The sequence below is a fragment of the Leptinotarsa decemlineata genome, unplaced genomic scaffold (assembly GCF_025532065.1).
Source record: "Leptinotarsa decemlineata unplaced genomic scaffold, Ldec_3_MD MMD2_tig00026307_RagTag_RagTag, whole genome shotgun sequence".
Classification (NCBI taxonomy): Eukaryota; Metazoa; Arthropoda; class Insecta; order Coleoptera; family Chrysomelidae; genus Leptinotarsa; species Leptinotarsa decemlineata.
The window spans coordinates 15,867,670-15,885,687 of NW_027412681.1; the positions used below are offsets into that span (position 1 = coordinate 15,867,670).

Sequence of the window (18,018 nt, forward strand, 5' to 3'; positions counted from 1 at the left end):
CTGAAGAGGGTAATCTGTCACGCATAAAAACACCACGAAAATGTGGAATTTTCATTTTTTGTGCATAATAACTGAGATCGAGATCGGTGAGAGGCCTCTGAGGTAGGGTTTCAGTTAGTGCGGATAGTCCAGCAAAAATTGGTATCAATGGCAAAAGTCCACCGATCTTGGGAACAGGAATTATGCGTGGTGTGCGGATTTTCTTCTTTCCACCGGCAGCTTTGAGGTATTTACGTGCCTCCTGCAATGCCACAGTGATAGCTTTTTTGCTATTATTCGTCACAAATTGATCCCCACCAGCTTTCTTCAATATATTTCGCACTTTATGGACTATCCCAGCACCAAATGCAACTTTTCTATTTTTATTTTTCTTCGTTTGTTTCCTCTTTCTTTTTTTCTTATTGCTGCTACAACCCATGCCCATATGTCTTTTTGTTTTCATAATGTTGGTGACAAGTAATGCAGCTACTCTTTCCCGAATACTCGCGTCCTTCGATTTAACCCTATCCTAAGCGCTGCATTCAAGTTCTTTGTCGGCTAAATGTCTTGCTGCAAGATCGGATGGATGCTCAGAATATTGAATATCGTGTTTTTTGCATTCAATATCTAATTTATTGATTCCAGGATCGTTACGAGCTAAACGTTGTTTCAATTTTGTACCCGGTTCACAGCATTGATAACCTCCGGGTAGATGTAATTCGAAAGGAAGTTTGTTTATTAAATCATTAACAAAACCACAACCTCTTTTAATTTTACGATCACTTTCAATACGTCCGTATCGTTTGATGGTACACATTGAAATGAATAAGCTAATAACATTTATATAGTCTCTAAGCACGGCACGATGCGCATTGTAAAACAGAAAGAAAAGTTTGCTGCAGATAATCTAGATGAGAAATTCGGATGTGGATTGAATGGACAAAGGGTATTCAGACATGGTCCACTACTTCCATCATCAGTTCGAGGACTCATTATAGGACCTTCAAATTGTGGAAAGACGAATGCAATGATATCGCTATTAACACATCCACAAGGACTGAGATTTAGAAATGTGTATCTATATTCGAAATCACTCAATCAACCTAAATATCAGTACTTGCGAAATGTTTTGGAACCTATAAAAGGATTAGGTTTTTATACATTCAGCAATAATGCAAAAATAGTGGAACCCTCCGATGCTAAGCCTAATTCTGTTTTCATTTTCGATGATGTGATATGTGAAAAGCAGGATATTATTAGATCATATTTCTGTATGGGACGTCATAAGGATGTTGATTGTTTTTATCTTGCACAAACAATTAGTGCATGACAATCCCAATTTCATCATAATGTTCAAACAAGATAAGACGAATTTACATCATATTTATTCAGATCATGTATCACCCGATGTAACATTCAAACAATTCCAATTGATGTGTGTTAAATGCTGGGAGGACCAGTATGGATTTCTAGTTATTGATAAGGACAGAAAAATAGATGAAGGTAGATATCGCAAAGGATTCGATAATTTTATATATCCATGATCTTGTTATTCAAACTTATTCGATCACTGAATATTGTAGAGGTCACTTCATCAGCGAATTGAGCTATAATTTATAAAAAGCATTATGAATACGAAAAATGATTCTGAAAATAAAAAACAGTGAAATGAATTTGAAACGTCAACTAGTAGAGACAACAGAAGCTGTCAGGCAGAAATTCAACTCTATCAAGAATGATAATATTGAAAATCGTACGACACTTGAAAAATTGTATGAGCCCATAACGAAACCATTGAATGTTTTATCATCAAACGCTACTTCGAAATCATCAATGTTATCGTCAATCAATGGACATGTTCGATCTACTTCAGATTATCCCATGAGTACTCCAATAGGAAGAAAACAATCTTTTGGTAGTGTATCATCTGTGAATAGTGACACGAGCACACTTCAAAACGATATGAGAACAACTCTATTCGAAACACCATCATCGTCCCACATCGATTCCTCAGAACATGACTCCTCACCTAATTTGAATGAAAGTCGTGAAGATGTTTTGGTGAAACATTTGAATAATGTAAAATCTAGAAATCCAGCATATGATGGAACATTTAATGTACGTATGGATCCTATTACACAAAAGCTGAAAATGGGAAGTCTAGTGGTACATTTCAAAGATGGAAACATTTCATTTTGGGATGCTAATAAAGTGAAAAAATATGAATGCGCAGGTAGTCCAGATTTATGTAGGATATGATCTTTTTGAAGTATATTCCAAAATATTGAAAATAACGAATGCTCCATATGAACAATATCATCTGAAGAATGGTTTTAAAAACACAAATTCTAAAAAAATTCGTGAAGTTATCAAACCTCTATTAGACTCACGACAATATCCAATAAGAAGTAGAAGTAAAATTGGTGGAGCACTCAAACGAAAGAAAATTGGAGAAAACATACAATTCTAAACCTGTGAATTATGTGTACTGGAATTCACCGAAAGAGTTAGTTGCTCGCCTACGACTATTGGTAGCTTCAAAGTTAGGTTAGGTTATGACAATGGATATGACAATGACATAATTTCAATAATTGAAGAATTACGTGAAGAAGATATAATATATTGATATATCCACAAGTAATGATCACTATCATATCATCATTCAATGCAGTAACATTATCAACTTTTCCCTTTAATCATTTTTGAAATAGAATGACTAATGAAATAAGTGATGTCAAACGACAAGTTGTTAATGAATTACATAGACCTGCAAGACGTAATTTTCGTAGGAGAATAACCACCATCAAAGGTTTTGCAGATCTATGGCAAATAGATCTAGCTGAACTACAACCTTATGCAAAAAGTAATAAAGGATACCGATATATACTTGTAGTGTACATGTACTAAAGGAAGCCAAATTTTCCCCCAAACATATACAAAGCGATCAAGGGAAATAATTTTTCAATAGAAGCTTCTCATCTCTCATGCGAGAATATAATATCAATCATTATTCAACATTTAGCACAAAGAAGGCGGCTATAGCAGAAAGAGTGATTCGTACAATAAAGGCATGGCTCTACAAGGAATTTTCGATGAGAGGTCACCACAAATGGCTTGATATTCTTCCAACTATAACTAGTAGATATAACAATAAAGTTCATCGTACAATAGGTATGGCACCCATCAATGTTGATTCAACAACAAAATTGAAATTCAATGGTATCAAAGGAATTGGAGGAAAACAAAGTAAACCCAAATCCCAATTGAATGATATTGTACGTATAAGCAAGTACAAAAATATTTTTGAAAAGTCTTACACTGCGAACTTTACCACGGAGCTCTTCAAGATTGTTAAAATTAATTAAACCACCCCCACGACCTATAATCCTGAAGATATGAATGAACATCCTAATAGATGTTTTTACGAAGAAGAGTTATTACGAACCAAAATCCTGACGTATATCTGATTGAGAAGGTGTTGAAGAAAAGAAAAAATAAAGTATATGTAAAGTGGTTAGACCTTCCTAGCGAACAAAATTCTTGGATTGATGAATCAAATATGGTTTAAATGTATATACTATTGTATTTATGAATAAAGTAATGTTGAAGTTCATTATTGTTTTCATTTCAATTATAAGTATGTGAATTGAAAAATATTGCAGCGGTAAACGTTGCCCCAGCCATTCGCAACGTTCTGTGTATACCAAACCAAATTATTTGTATACTCTATTCCCGCTTATATTTCTCAACTCACGATATTGAAAACATATTATCATTCCCAAAACTAATCGCCGTCACTTTGAAATGCACTCTCCAACTCTTTTCGCCAATTATCTCTCACTGATAATGCCGTCTCATAAAGTTGAGTCGACTCCTCAAGCTCTGCCTGAGCTTGCATTCTCGAACGTTGATTGAATTGATTCTCTTAAACAATTTTTGAACGGAGTTCATCTGCATCTGTACACATTTTAGCCAATTCAGCCTTCGCTAATGCAATCTTAGCATCTAATGCTTGAAGAGTTTCCTTATTAGCATTAATAGCCCGCTCACTCTTTTCAAGTTCAGCAATAGCCATCTGCGCCTTTACAAGGCGGCATTTTGCTTTCTTTTTCATTTCTCCAAACCGATGTAGAGGACTGAAAGAAGATAGCGATTCAGCTTTCAAATCACTCTTCATTTCTTTAGGTGAACCTTTTGGCTTCCTCTTCGATCTGTCACTTTTCGTTGTGGGTTTTTTCTCTCGCACAACACTTTTCGATTGTTTCTTTTCTCTGAAGTCAGTGACAATCGATGAAGATGCATTAGTAACCTTCCTCTTGACCCTTCACCTACCCTTCCAAGAGGAAGGGTAGATTAAGGGTGTTTGAGAGGTGATGATTGCGAAACGATTGGATTTTCAATAACAATTTGCTCATTTGGTTCCGGCACATTTGCAAAGTTAACGAAGTCGTTAATATCAACATCATTTATCGAATCTTGACTCGATAAATGTAAAACTGGAATATTTTCAAAATCAGTGTGATCGATATCAACAAGTGGTGAACCATCTTCAGCAATCAACAACGGCATAGAGCTCATGATAATGATTATTTAGGTCTGAGGAGTGATATGTGATAGCAATAGAATGTGAATAGGAAAGGTGATGATGTGACTGATACTTCACCTTTTATAGAAGAAAATAAACTAGTGCATGCGCTCTTTCATCAACTGGCGCATGCGCTCTTTCACAAAACTGTTCACGCATGTGACGATCTTCGTCATTTAAGAGGAACACTCTGTGTTGCATGCATTTTTAAAATGAGAGAAAGTAATACAAATGAATTCAAAATAATATATTTATCAATAACAGAGGACAATAACGGTAATAAAAATCAAAAGTGTTGATGTGTCGCTGTTGATGTGGAACGTTCTTTCACTCTCCTCCTCAATATTTGTTGTTCATGTGTCAGACACCAACATTGAAAAAAATGAATTCTCCTATTTGGGTAGAGTTGACCAACCTTCTCACTTAAATCCCAAGTACTTCTACATGTAGTGCATACATGATTCCAGCAATTTATAGAATATGTATCACAACACAAACAACGTTGCAGCGGAGCTGGAGCGGCAGCACAGGTACCACAAATATTTCTACAAATACCTATATTATTCAATATTATAGGTTCGAAACACTTCAGGCACTGTAACTGTTGTTGACGATAATCAGATTTTGTTCGCTTTGGTGGATGAGATGGAGGCGATAGTTGAATCCGCGACACACAATCACTACACATACCAGTACATGGATTAATTGCTTCCTTAGGTCTACTTATTTGGCAAAAGTATCACACAATAGCCTCTGCAATCATCATTGGGTAGACACACACTTTTGGTTTTTCATTCTACTCTTTTGGAAACGGCATTTTACTAATTCGATTAGAAATATCAAGAGATGACTTATAGAAACTCTGACTGCTCTCTCCTATACCGACATTCTCTATTTATACAAATTAACATCATGTGAAAGTATAGTGGGATAACTTCTCCTTCTCTTCCACTCAAAACGAGTCAAGTGGGAGTCGTACCACCACCACTACCTATACAATTATATAAGTCGACTAGCGATCCTGAAGTTCATTCATTCACTCTGCAACTGTGAGAAAACATCAAGATGAATACTCAAAAAATAGTTGCTGCATTAAACAGAATATCTGCTATTGATGCAAATAACTGGATGGACGAGTCAGATGTCGTCAACAGAAATTTAATACAGTTCTCTGTTTTCACTTGTTCTTACAGTTTCTCTCTGAATAATTTTCCAAATAAAAATGGATACAACACCAAAACTGGATCGGGAGGCAATCAAGGGAATGGGGTTTTCACTCAGAATGTTTTCAAAATATGGTACCTTGAAAAAAATGGATAAAGTGATACTTGCAAATATGCCCAAGGAAGTGATACTTGCATGTGTTGCACATGAGATTGCATATGTTTGGGAGAAGTTACCCAAACATCTACAAGAGACATCGATATAATGAAACATAGATATTGTTATGAACACCACCCCGATGAAAATTTAGATTCGGATGTTAGTGATGGTCCTATACCTCGAAAATCTATGTCTTGTATTTGTAATATAGAGGATGTGAATATCGGTATCAATAAAAATGATATTTATTACAATGCAACACCTTCGAAAAAGTGTAAATTGTCTCAAATGTGCTGTTGCTGTGCACAACAATAAATTGAAATGTGTTTCAAAATATTCATCAGTCATGTCACGAAAGTTCGAGCTACAAGCTGTCGGGACAAGTGTCTTGAGTGCGGATTTTTTTCCACCAGTTGAATTGGATAGGAACAGCCGTTATGGATTAGGACTTTTGGGATTCTATGGATGAAATACAATCAATAATATAACTGAAGCTTATAATTTAGTGAGCTTTAGAATCAGTAATGACAACTCATCGATACTCCAAAAGTTTACAATTGAAATTCCATGTGGTGCTTATTTAATAGAAGAGATCAATACCGTCATACAGAAACATATCATGTTCAGATTGTTTCATGATAAAAAACCAATTGATATCGTTGCAGATGATATTTTCTATCTACACGCTAATAATAATACATTCAAATGTGAAATACGATCCAAATATGAAATTGATCTGACACATCCAAATTCTATAGATACAGATACATGAATCCTCATTACCAATAAACATTACAACTGTGAGACCTATCCGCTTAGATTGCAATATAATATCTGGTTCATATATAAATGGTGAAGAATCCCACATTCTTTTCTCATTCGATATTGATGTTGAACCTGGATACAATCTTACTAAAGAACCACACAGTATTATATATATGCCTGTCAGTCCAGAAGGTCGTCAATTGATTCACAACATTACAGTGCGTATTTTGGATGAAAAAAATAACCTTATCGATTTTGGAAGTGAAGAAGAGATTTTCATTATTTTGGAATTGAAGAAAATCAAATAACTATTGTTATGGGTTTTATTTACAATAGACAAAATCGTATTGAACAATCCCAAACCAAAACGAGCTACACTATCAAAAATAAAAGTGTGCATAAAAGAAAAGTGTGCATAAAAAGAAGCTCATTCCACAAGTGTATGCTAAACAGTTAGCACATAACGCTCTGTCTGTGAGTGATCTTAAATTTTTGAAATCGATTGGATTGAAAGTGAGAAAATAACAATGGTGCTCGAAACAAACAGTGAAGATGTAGCGAAAACATGCTATCTCTCGAATAATGCAATTGCATTTCTCTTTGATGAAATTCGTTACGAAATGGGTAGTGAACAAGTGGACAATCACATGTTAACACATTATTGACATCTGGCTGGGGACTTTCACAATTGAAACAAGATATCTTGGATGCAAACAGTCATGTTTTTAGTGGAAAACTACCACTGAAATATTCGATGGGTTTCGCTGAAGATTACAACAAAATCTTGAATGCTAAACAGGAATTGATTTTGATTATCGTTCGATCATTCAAAAACTCATATATAGGTGAGGTTGATGCTGATTTGGAAATAAATAAAATCGAATGGAAAATAAGACATATTGTTCCAGATGATAAACACAAGCTCAAACTTTTGAGTAGAATAAACAAAAGCGGTCTGAATGCCAAAATCAAGTTGGCTTATCGTATGTGGGACCTCTATGAACTACCATCATTACGTGGGACTTCTTCGACATATGGGCCATCAAAACAACTAACGCTCTGGAAACTCCTCGTGTTGTCATCATCGCATTCCAAAGTACTACCACATCTGAAGATAGAACACAGGATATTACAAAATTCACAACTGCTGATATCAATAGTATTCGAGTATACTTGAACTCTGAAGTTTATCCATATGAGCGTTGGAATTTGAATTTCGATAAAAAACTTGATGCTCCTGCTTATTATGCTTTTGAGAGTTTCCAGCAAAGTTATTATGATAAAGATATGAGTGAACCTCTGATGGACATTGGACAATTTAGAGAGAATCCACTATTCGTCATCGATTGTTCCCATCAACCGAATGCAACAAAATCATCAACTATTGATATAAAGATTGAGTTTGAGACGAGGAAGACCAAGTTTCCAAACACTAAAGTAGGTATATGCATTAATTTTACATGATACAGTTTTAACATACAATGCATTGGATGGTTCAGTTCACAGCAGATATTGACACTCTTTAAATTATTGTTACTATTTAATTTTTCTACTCTATCATGTACTGTTTTATGATTTTTTTTTTCATTCGTTACTGACTTATATCATGTATTGTAATTTTTTTTGCTAATTCATATATATCATATTTATTGTTTTGTAATCATTTTCTATTGTATATAATAGGATTTGAATAAATAAAACATGAAAATAATACAAAGTTTTTAATTTGACATTATTTATGATTTACAGGAACATACAGACTATCTAAAATAACTTCTTCCTCATAGTCATCATTTTCGCGACCATCTTCAATTTCCTCTCGATTTTCATCATTCAATTCAAAGTGATGAATAATCCATTCTGGCAAGTATGGTTGGATGCTATACAGGAATCTTCTCAGGTTCAGTTCAATCATAACCTCACAAAGTTGCCACAGTTCCAATTCATTATCCAAAAATTTGTTACGAACTTCTGCACCACTCCGATAGTTCTCAGCATCACGAAGACATAATTCAATTTGTTTTTCATCATAGCATACACTCATATCATTAACGCTTGCATGTTTGGCTCTATCACCCAACACCTTCAATTTAGACGGCAAATGTTGAACCGATGATTTGAGATCTACAACATCGATCCAATCTTGACTTGCATACCGTATCCACATCTTTGAATGGTGGAAATGAAATCGAATAAAAAAACAATAAGCAACCTCCAACTTGCTTCCATGATATAAAACTCACATTCCCATTTTACTTGTAGTTACAAAGTGAGTGTATTCAACTAAGTTAGTAATGTTTATATTTCCATATAATTATCATCTAATATACGAATATTATTAAAACAAAAAGAAATTCACTATAATTACTATTATTATTCAATCATATTGAATTTGACTAGATTTCACGTTTTCATACCAGCAAAACTTTGTGGGCTATGACCTAAAGAAATTCACTATAAATAATTACAATTATTATTCAATCATATTGAATTTGACTAGAGATCGCGTTTTCATGCCAGCAAAACTTTGTGGGCTCTGTCCTAAATACGTCATCGTATATTTACCACCCGATGAGTTGATACAAGTTATATCGTCATAACTAAATTACAACGAAATACGTTCTGGTAGCCATGTTTTAAATCATTTATCATTGCTTACATCTTCCAAAGTTAATAAAATTGATTTACCAAATCGTGTAGAATAAGTTGACATATTTCTAATTATGTACACTTCATCAATTGGCAATGATGATAAGGCCTTTTGCTCTAGTATTTCAACCTCCTGTACAATCAAATTATTAATTTTATTCAAGTCTACTTTTGAAACGGACATCATGAAAATATGTATGAAAATACAAACAATTTCCAACAGACAAATACACTCACCGTCTTCCTTCTATTACGAACTGAATAACACTCTACCAATTGCTAACTGCTGCAGATATATTCGTCTACTGATTTCATAGTGTGCCAGGCATTTCTTTTATATTAAACAGTGCGAGTCACCCCCACCATGAAATCGTGAAAGGTTCACATTGCTAGTTGCTACCCACTAGAGATGCCTGACGTCACAGCCAAGCCCACCTCCCAACTGGATGCGATATCGATACGAACAGGCAGTGGTCGTTGCGCTCTCGTAGAGGGCAGACATTAACACAGTCCTCGGCCGCCTGCGTGTCACCATCGATAGCGAGACTAGAGCGATGCGTTACGTCACAGCCTTCACCGAATCGAGAGAGGTGAGGGCATACCGATGAATACGCATTACTCCTACCGTTGAACGGTTGCTGCTATGACGTCACACCACTACTAACTTGGTGGGCTCACACCGATGGAACATTCATTACTTGAAGGATCTTCGAAGTATGCAGACGTATGTTTGTACATAGACAAGCACATGATGAAACCCTGTACCGTGCATTCACACACAAACACACACACACACACACACACACACACACACCAACCAAATATAATTACGTCATTATGTCACACATACAAAATCTCATATGAAAAAAAATCTGAATGATTCATGCACCAGACACTTCAAGGTCATATCGCCTTGATGTTGTTGGGGGGGCGCCATGAGTCGAACATGTCGTTCAATTACTCCATTACATCGTTAATGACGTCATAGTGGTGGGGGGAGGCATGGGTCGGTCCAGGTCATTCACCCCCCCCACGTGACGTCATAGTGGTGGGGGAAGCCCAGAACCGGCTGTAATCTACTACTAATATCCCTCCCTGTGGACATCCCCTCATGACCACTCCTTTCACTGTGATGTCTTCTACATTGATACTTATTGCTCTACTAGAGAGCATCTTGAGTATCCATTCTTCTACTACCGGGGGTACATTCCTGGAGTGTAGTTGCTGGGTAATTATTAGAAAGGTTGTTTTATCAAACGCTCCCTCCATATCTATGAATATACCCAGGGTGGATTTTTATTGTCCAATGATCTTTCGATTCTGCCAACCACATGGTGAAGGGCTGAATCAGTAGACCTTCCCGGAGTATATGCATGCTGATTTTGATGAAGTGGGTTGTGAACTAGTACTTCATCTCTTATGTACCACTCACATAGCCTCTCCATAGTTTGAGGCGAGTAAACCAACAAAAACAAAAATCGCTAATCGAATGTACGTATTTTTCGAATATTCCACTACATTATTGAAGTTGTCCGAAGTCGGCAAATGGCTTTCCATCTGCAACAATCTGTCACAGCTTTCAGGGATACTAGTGAAAACTTGGGCATCCGAAGAAGAAATGCAATGGTGAGAGATCAGGTGACACAGATGGCTGTCTCACTAAACCATTTTGTGATACCAAAAGTAGTATCTCATTACTTCAAAATTCAACATGAATCGTGTACCCTTGCATTTCGAAGTTCGCATGAAACAGTTTTCCTAAACATGGGATTGGCAAAGTTTTCTAGTTATTCTATATAAAAAGTTCTGCATGGGCTTTAACCTAAAATGCAACTATCAGATATCGATTTTTTTTTCCAGTCGTATACGACAATATTGATTTTATCCAACAGTAAGGTATTTTTTTTTCGAAAATATGGGAAACTTTCATCTGTTATCTCTTTATTCGTTGAAATGTTGATAACCTTCACGTCTTTTAACCTCGATGTTGCATCATTCGGATGATGCATTAAAATTATTGATACATGACCAAATTATGTTTTCTACAATAATTATCAACTACTTAAATACAGTGCTAATAATGTTAATTGCGTATCAAACGTGTGATAGTTCCACATTTGTAAATGGCCTGTGTTGATATACGTTTTCTTTCAAGTAACCCCAGAAGGAAAAATCTAATGGCCAAATAATCCAAAAATATCGGAATATCTATGAATTAACCTTTCATCAAAGATATTATTAAGTTAGTATTGCCTCACTTCCATCGTTCATGTCTTGGAAGACCACGAAGCGAATCATGCAACTGATTTAGTAAAAAAATTAGATATTATTGAAAGGTCATAGACTGTCGAAAAAGGGCCAGCCCCAGTTGCGAAGACACTGTTCCATTAGACGTCAATGTAGTTTCGTCGGAAAATTCGCTTTCCTAGCCAAAAGAGGATCGTCTTCTAGCTTTACTTGGCTAAGAAAACAAAATTCTAGTCGCCTGACGTAGTCTCCAGTTTTTAACGTATGGATATATTGTGATTTATATGGATGAAAATTGTTTTCTTCAAAAATTTTTGATATTGTATCTTCACCAATTTTAACTAGAAGCGAAGATACCCTTTTTCACAGAGACAATTCAGGTTTTTCCACTACAGACACATTTACATTGTTATAGTAGATAAAAAAATAACCTTTGCGTCTCGGGACGCCCGACAGAAGCGATAACTTAAACTAATCTAGGTTGAACAATCTAATATTGAAATTGTATAACTTGAGAAAAGCTTAAGTTATTACCTAAGCGAAAGCCAATTTATCACTTGTTCAATTATTATGTTTTAAACCTGAAGATAACATAGACAATGTCGAATCATGCGGCAAAAATTTAAAGAACTATTCTAAGAATGGATATTTTTATCCTTTAATGATTTTTGATAGGGCGCTTTGTTTCGAAGATACGGAGCGAAAAATAATTTCGACAATACCAATTTATTACCAAAAATTACATGCAATGTTTCTTAATCTACAAGAACTGCTGAAAATGACTACCCCCGCTCGGATGCAAGAATCCAATCTTCTTCTCATCGACTCCCGAACTCTTTCAAAAACACCAGGATCGTTTCTGATTGCGTTACACCCGTTATACGTAACAAAATATCCTCAAAATAGTCCAAGGAATGGTCCTTAAATTTTTTCCACATGTTTAATAAACACCGTGCACCGTATATATATACGGTCGATGGTAGGTTAGACGTTTCTGGAAAACGCAAAGCATGATTTTTCTGACAATTTCACCTTTTACATCTCCTTACCTGTTCTATCGATCAACTTTTTTTTTTGGAACACCCCGTATATTAATACATTTTTGGAATCGCTCTGGTATTTTAATACTTTTTTGTTAATAATGTTCTATACCTATCTCTATCTGTTTTCTAGATAAAAAATAAATTGTGCTAAATATGGTCCAAAACATAGCCTTAATTGAAATTAAGTACATCAGTACTCTCAATTCATGAAGAGTTGATATTCTTATGATAGTTTGGACAAACTCGATATATTTAAATAACACCAAGAAATCGACTCCATATCATACAGGGCATGCTAAAATTACTATTATTTCCATTGTGCATAAAAGTAGTCAAAAGTTAATTTTTTCAAATGAAACCCCCTATATATTACTCGGTAAATTGAAAGATGGTGAAAAATGCTTCAAGATGATATATCATGTCCCTATACCTAAATCGTCAAGTTTTCTCAATAAAGTCGCTTCTTCTAGAAACATAATTTTTTTTTAGAATTTGGATTTAGGTAGCAGTGAAATTATCAAGCTTATAGCAGTTCGGTTACTTTTATAAGTAATTTACAAAGAGTTATCGACGGTGTTTCGAATCATCTTCCAAAATCAATGCAATTATCGATTATTCAAACGAAGCTCTTATGAAATTATTTATTATACACATGAACAAAGTGATCAAATCATTGTCAGAACGTGTAAAAAATTCAACCAAATATATCCTGAATTAACAAGGTTAGGTTACAAGGTAAGGTTACAAAATGATTTCCTTAACTATGGCTCAAAGTTTCCAGGGAACAACTGTACCAAAAATCAGTCATTTCTAGGTGAAAAGTAAGATTTTGTGGGCTGAAACATGTGAAAGTACAGACAATAACAGAATAGGATGATTCAAAATAACAAAATTGTAAACAAAATATCACATTTTCACAATAAATGCTGAAAATGTTGTCCATTACATTCATTCTAAACACTTTAAAATGTTTTTTTGTACGCGACTTGTGGTTGCTTTTTCAATTTCCTGAGGATACAGATCTTCAATACTCCGCACTATTCGCCGTCGCAATTCTTCTTTGGTAGGCACTGGAGTACTGTATACCCTTTCTTTTAAAACACCCCATAAAAAAAGTCAAGTGACGTGAGATCGGGTGATCTCGGTGGCCAATCCCACGGCCCTAAACGCCTAAATCAACGATCGTCGAAGAGTTCGTCAAGTTTCCTGGAAACTTCCTGGGTGGAATGAGCTGGCGCTCCGTCCAGTTGAAACCACGAATTCCTATATTCCTTAAAGGCAAATTTTCAAGAAAATCGGTTACAGTCGTCCTTAATATTTGGAGATATCTCTCTGCATTCAGTGTGTCTTCGTAAATAAAAAAGCTAATTTTATTGTTCTTCAGAATACAGAAAACATTCAGGTCCAATTTTTCTTGAAAACCCATTTCTTTTGTAACATGAGGATTATGATCAGCCCAAAAATGTTTATTCCTTCTATTGGAAATACCAACCCTCGTAAATTTTGATTCGTCGCTCCAAATTATTTTTGACAAAAATTCCCGATCTTTCTGTGTATGAATCAAAAGGGATTCACAAAAATGCATTCAACGTTCGAAGTCTTCTGCTTTTAGAGCTTGAACTTTGGATGCATTCCGTGATTTTTCAAAATTCGTTGTACTGAAGCATGTGATACACCTAAATCTTTTTCTGTACTGCGAATGGAAGCTTCGGGATATGCATAAATATATGTCAAAACGTTAACAGTATTGTCCTCATTTGAAGTAACAGGTTTTGATAATGTTGAAGGCGCTTTTAACATGGAGCCATAGCTAAGGAAATTATTTTGTAATCTTACAAACTTCCTCTCGTTCATTGGTGTTAATTCAGGATACATTTGGTTGAATTTTCTACAAGTTCTGGCAATGATTTGATCACACTGTCCGTGTATAATAAATAATTTCATAAGAACTTCGTTTGAATAATCAATATTTGCATTCATTTTTGGAGATTTTTTGAAACACCGGTAATTACCATTAATCAATTACTTATAAAAGTCACCAAACTGTCATTTGCCTGATATTTCCACGGCTACCTAGAAATCAAATTATTTAAAAATTATTTTTTGCACAACTGTTATTGAAAATCTCTTTGATAGAAACACTTTAATCAGAACACCTACCAAAAAATCATTTAGAAAAGTTCACACATGCAGTTCGTGCTATTGGTAATATTAAATCCCTGTGAAGTTACTGACGATGACGAAGTAGTATTCAGTCCAACTGTAGAAAGTCCTTCATGACTAACCAATAATCCTCCTTAAAATAACGTGAGTTGGCGTATGTAGTTGTAACATATGCCTTGTAACCCAAAGATTTATAATTTTTTTTATTATCAGCAGTAACGTTATACAAAAAAATTTGTATGACACATTTGTTAAAAGTGATTTTATTTTGCTCCTGAGTTTGCTCCACTTGCTGACGCTCGTTTTTCAATAATACCCACTCACAAAATAAAATGCCACTTTCAACACTTGTAGGTAAAACGTGAATAACTATTTTTCCACAAAAACGGCCTTATTAAGAAAACTTGACGATTTAGGTATAGGGACATGTATATCATCTTGAAGCATTTTTCACCATCTTTCAATTTATCGAGTAATATACAGGGGTTTCATTTGAAAAAATGAACTTTCGACTACTTTTATGCACAATGGAAATAATAGTAATTTTAGCACGCCCTGTATGATATGGAGTCGATTTCTTGCTATTATTTGAATATTTCGAGTTTATCCAAACTATCATCAAAATATCAACTTTTCATGAATTGAGAGTACTGATGTACTTAATTTCAATTAGGGCTATGTTTTGGACCATATTTAGCACAATTTATTTTTTATCTCGAAAACAGATAGAGATAGGTATAGGATATTATTAACAAAAAAGTATTAAAATACCAGAGCGATTCCAAAAATGTATTAATATACGGGGTATTCCATTTAAAGAAATATAATTCATAGGACTTTTTGATAGAAGTGGCAACGCTGCAATGCTGAAAATATTTTAGATCGATAAAACAGGTAAGGAAATATGAGAGGTGAAATTTTCAGAAAAATCATGCTTTGTGTTTTCCAGAAACGTATAACCTACCATCGACCGTGAGTCACGCTGTATAAATTTTATCAAACTGTAAAATTGCTTATTTCTATGAAAATCAGTTATTCATTAGCCTTAAATCACAATCTTACAACAATCTTAAGCAATATAATGTACATTTTTTTAATAAACAGTCTCTATTATGAAATAATTGAATAACTGGAAACCTTGTAATGCTACAAAACAAAAAGTCTTTCAGAAATAACAATCTCTTAATAAACTATGTATCTCTTATAAAAACTTAATCAAACTTGAACATTTCTTATTTCTATTGAAATCACAGTTATTCATCAGTTTCAAATCACAATCTTACAATATTCTTGAGCATCTTAATACAATTATAATTAAAAAAAAAAATCAGTATCCTTATGAAATGATTAACTAAAAACATTTTGGCAAGGAATTTGTAAAACCTTCATGTGCCCAATTATCACAAATATCGCACTGGTACCATTCTTTACTCTTAGAATAATTTCCATTACACACAATACAATAATTTTTATCTTCCTGTGAAGCAATCTCCTGGTTTTTAATTCCATCTGAGCTTGTTAATGAGGAATCATCGTGCAAAGATATGTTGTCGCTGGAATCACTGGACTCACTTTTTTTATATTTGGTTTTGTTGACAAAATAGCTGCGTAAACGCAAGCGAAAAGCGAAACAAAAGTGGAAACACCTATTGGTGTAACACCCAAGTCAACTTGCCAGGTTTTTATGTCACTGTTGGTGGTTTGATCAATCAACCGACAACTGCGGTAGCAGAAAATTGGGAAGCTAACCTGAAATGCCATCGGAAAACGAATCCACATGTTTCTAGAAATGATATGAAATCTAGACAGGTTAATGCAGTCAAGCTGCTGGAAAATAATTCCATGAAAATCAAAAAATAAATAGATAAGTACTCCTTGATTATTCCCATATTGATTTCAATTTAAGAGCCACCGGTATACAGTATATACAGTATATACAAGTATTTTCTTGGTTTTTCCCATTTTGTCTTCAATCGAGGACCGCCTGCCCGGTATTGACGATGCCCAATAGGCTGAAACAGCTGTATACCGGTGGCTCTTAAAATGAAATCAATATGGGAATGATCAAGGAGTACTTATCTATTTATTTTTTGATTTTCATGGAATTATTTTCCAGCAGCTTTATATATATATATATATATATATATATATATATATATATATATATATATATATATATATATATATATATATATATATATATATATATATATATATAGACATTTTTTTATTTACTTTCTTGAATTAAGGATCTTATTCAGTCTATGTCATCTTCAGGTTTAAAATAAATTAATTGAACAAGTGATAAATTGGCTTTCGCAGCCAGGGTTTTCAGTGAAGGCCGTCCTAGTTTGGAACTTCATCCTAACGTTTCGCAAGCACGAGTGGCTGGCTTCTGCAGAGGTTTATTCATCTTGATGATTCACCTATGACTAGTGATTTCTAATTCGTAGGTTGTTATTTATGTTAACTCAGGTAATCCGCCTCTTTTGTCGATATGATGTTATTGGCCGAAATGTTATTACCTGTTAATGTCGTATCTATTCCCGCCATATACCTGTTAGCAGGTTATTATTGGTTACGGTATCGATACTTGACTGTGACCTGTCGTTCTTTTATGCGCCCCCATGATATGAATATTACTGGAGTTTTTTCCCAACACCAAATCATTATTTTTACACCAAATCGTAAAAATAACGATTTGGTGTTGGGAAAAAACTCCAGTAATATTCATTACTACACCAAAGGTTCCAAAGAGTACATCACAAGCCCATGATATGGGTATGAAATGAGAGGGTTTGCTCTGAGGAAAACGGACCGGACCGCCCAAGATGATGTACTAATATTTTAATGCACTCCTATATGGGTATTTGATGGGAGGGTTTGCTGGAAATAATACGAAAAATAAAATAAAGTCACTTCAAATCCAATATGGCGGATAATGTAAGATGGCGAACTAGTAGATATCAACCGAAAGACAGCCCAGGTTATGGATAGTTTGGTGGTAGGAGAAAATAAATTTTGAATCAAATCAAACCCACCACTTTATCACATTACAGAATGTATATGATATAAGAGCTTGTTGCGAGATTCACCTGTGTAGAAACAATATTACAATATGTAACTTGAACTTTACATACTTAATTATATATAGACAGCAATTATCATAAAATAGTTAAATTTCTCCACACAGGGTGTAACTAAATGATTATAAAACATTTGAGGAGGTGATTCCTCATCAAAAAAACGATAGAAAATAAAGAA

At 34.5% G+C, this 18,018-nt stretch overlaps 1 protein-coding gene across 1 annotated transcript in view; it reads left to right on the plus strand.

The window, feature by feature from the left end:
• LOC111507211 (uncharacterized) overlaps positions 1-18,018 on the plus strand; it is a 46,161-nt gene that overhangs the window by 6,125 nt on the left and 22,018 nt on the right. The gene's annotated exons all lie outside the window — the stretch shown is intronic.